Source organism: Nicotiana tabacum, chromosome 22, assembly GCF_000715075.1.
Source record: "Nicotiana tabacum cultivar K326 chromosome 22, ASM71507v2, whole genome shotgun sequence".
In the NCBI taxonomy this organism is placed as follows: Eukaryota; Viridiplantae; Streptophyta; class Magnoliopsida; order Solanales; family Solanaceae; genus Nicotiana; species Nicotiana tabacum.
In genome coordinates, this window is record NC_134101.1 from 224,661,049 (window position 1) to 224,664,157 (window position 3,109).

Consider the following 3,109-nt stretch of genomic DNA (forward strand, 5'->3'; position numbering starts at 1 on the left):
TAAGTGATACGTACAACTATTTTCTATGAAAAAGATTCATAGCAAGATAATATGATATTTGGCTACTATTGTTTATGGTTACAACAGACAAATATTATTTCAAACGCTCTTCATAGACTTGAAACACAGACAAACTTCGGCTTTACTGTAGGGCTAGTATTCTCTTTGGGAAATGGATCCCCAATCCTCTGAACAGTAACAACACACAATTCCCCCTAAACCCCTAGATATTGATCAAAGCATAATTAAACCTAGCTTCATAGAGATGCTTACCACTTCAAACCTTTTGCTTTTCACCACTATAGAAAATCATCAAGATATAAACCCCCTAATGATGAATCCAGATGATCAAGTATTTGATCAACCATCCTTAACAACCTCTAAAGGCATCAAATTCATAACAGTCTCTGATGAGGAGAAGGTACGAATCTATGAGCCATGGAAAAATTCCATCATAGTAAAGCTAGTGGACAAACGTATGTTACACCACTATTTAAAAAACAAAATTCAAGAACCATGGAAGCCAACTGAGGATTTCCAACTGATTGACCTTGGAGTGGACTACTACATAATCAAAATCAAGAAAAAGGAAAATATGTACAAGGCCCTTGGTTCATTAACGGGCATTTTCTTTCTATTACTAGATGGAAACCAAACTTTGTTGCCACTCAAGAAAAGGTCACATTCAGCAGTATGGATTAGACTTCCTCAATTACCTACTGAATTTTACGATGGGAAAATTCTGAAAAAAATTGGTAATGAAATTGGCTGGCTCCGAAAAATTGATGTTTGCACATCAACAACTCTGAGAGGTCGTTATGCAAGATTATGTGTGGAATTACCATTGGAAGTTCCAGTTCAACCATTCATCTATGTAGGCCACCACAAACAAGCAATACACTACGAAGGAGAAAATTTTCTTTGCAAAAATTGTGGACGATTGGGGCATACAGCACAACAATCCTCCTTTATTAATCAGAGAAATAGTGATAGCAATAATGAAGATACAACCAAGGAATTATCAATAATTACAAATGATAGGGAAAAAGAACAATGGAAAACAGTTTCTTTTTCCAAAAGAAGACATCAAGGTGCAAAAGCCCCCCAAAAACAACCTATTGCAAATCCGATTAAGCGAGCTAATGGCCTAGGTATCTATGTCAAGCTTTTTAATGCCGCCAATGGAAAGAATTTAGACACTCAACTATTACAATATAAATCAAAAGAACTAAAAAATTCTACCCCATCATCACATATCAACAATCTTCAATCTTCTAACTTCTTTGCTTGGGGAGCAAAGCAATTTGCATACAAACAGCCTATGGTTTTGAACAAAACCACTAAAGATATTAATAATCCAAATCTTATTTTTAATAAGACACATGCAAGTGAACAAATGTCACAGATTACTAAGGATATTGACATGCTGGACACAAACGTGTCTTTTACTAGTAATCCTATAAAGCATGTGGTTAAGGTGGCCATGCAAAATAACATCTATAATGATCCTATTACCCCTACTAAAACCCAATGAAATACTAACAACACTACCCTTCCTAGTGAGCACATTAGTAATAAACCTTCCATTAACCAAAATATCAAGCAACATCTCTCATCAAGATCTGCTTATCCTCTAAAGCCTGAGCATGTTAGCCAAATGGCAACTAACGAAGAACAATCTAGCTAAATAACTAACCATCAAATACACACAATGGAGTTGGAAGCTCAGCCTATAAACTCCTCCCTTGGGGTCTCAAACAACATGCAAATGGCATCCCCAATCATTACCCTAGCAACCATTCCTCTCCTTATACCTACTAGCCCCCCTTCCCCATGCCTGACTTAGAATTATTTCGTAGCCTAAACATTGTTCAAAATTCCAACCTTACTATAATCTCTAAGGACAAGACAAAGGCTCCTTCAAATCCTTCGTCAAACCAGAATCACCATGGAAAATCTCTCACCTCTCCAACCTTAACCAATAAATCCCCAAATAATATATGCTCAGCCACCTCAAGCCCAAAACTACCAACCAGTGTCATGGATGGAGATGGGTCTGATAGGCCATACATGCTCGTTCAATGTCCAGATAAATGGTCAGGACTCAGTTATCATCCTCCATGACACCCAGTATCTAGCTCAGCTGGTGAGAGAAGGCATGAGGTTGGCCATGAACAATTACCTGAACCAAGCATGGCTCAACACCATTCTCCAACCCTTAGCTCCATCAGTGAACCCCCAGCTGGTCCATGCAATGAGGAACCATTGGAATCTCCCTCTGCATTTCAATCCAATCTATCCTCAGAATGCTCTAATGTACATGCCATTCTTCATGCCGGAGAATCTCTCTCAACTGAACCCTATATTTCTTCCATAGGAACAACCCCAACTAGTCCAGGAGCCTCAAATACCACAACAACCTCCCTGCCCACCCCATAATCTAGTAAATATGCCAGAACCAGTAGAGGCGGAAATAGAAGAGGAGGAGGAACCCCTACACCTTCTCGTAGAAAGAGTTCTAGAAATCGCAAGTCTCGACGGGGTAAAAGTGTTTCTCTTTTTAGAGAGACAAGAGAAGAGGCATGTTCTCAGCTGCCCGTTAGCATTATACGAATGCTCGATAGACATAAGAGCTCCACAGGATCCAACAGTAGGAAATCGAGCCATGATCGTAGTTCCATCACTACGGAGGAACCCTGTGCTAGGGGAAGTGAGGGAGAATGGGAACCTAGCCAACCAAAACATTAATATCTCCATGAATAGACCTACTAACATCATCATTTGGAATATTAGAGGAGGAAACAACGATAACTTTAGAAGGAACTTCAGGGAAATGGTGGACACTCATAGACCCTGTGTGGTAGCTTTGCTAGAAACTAGGATGGGAAATCACTTGGAGCTTTTAGATGATTATAGCTTTACGGAGTTCATTGAGGTACCAGCGGAAGGCCAGGCAGGTGGGATTGTAGTTCTTTACAATCATCAAATAGTCACAGTTCAGAACTTTGTTCGAAGGGACCAGGAGATTCATGCTACAATTGAGGTAATCCCTATTCGTCAAAAATGGATGTTTAGTGCTATTTATGCCGGTACTAACATACTTCTGTGT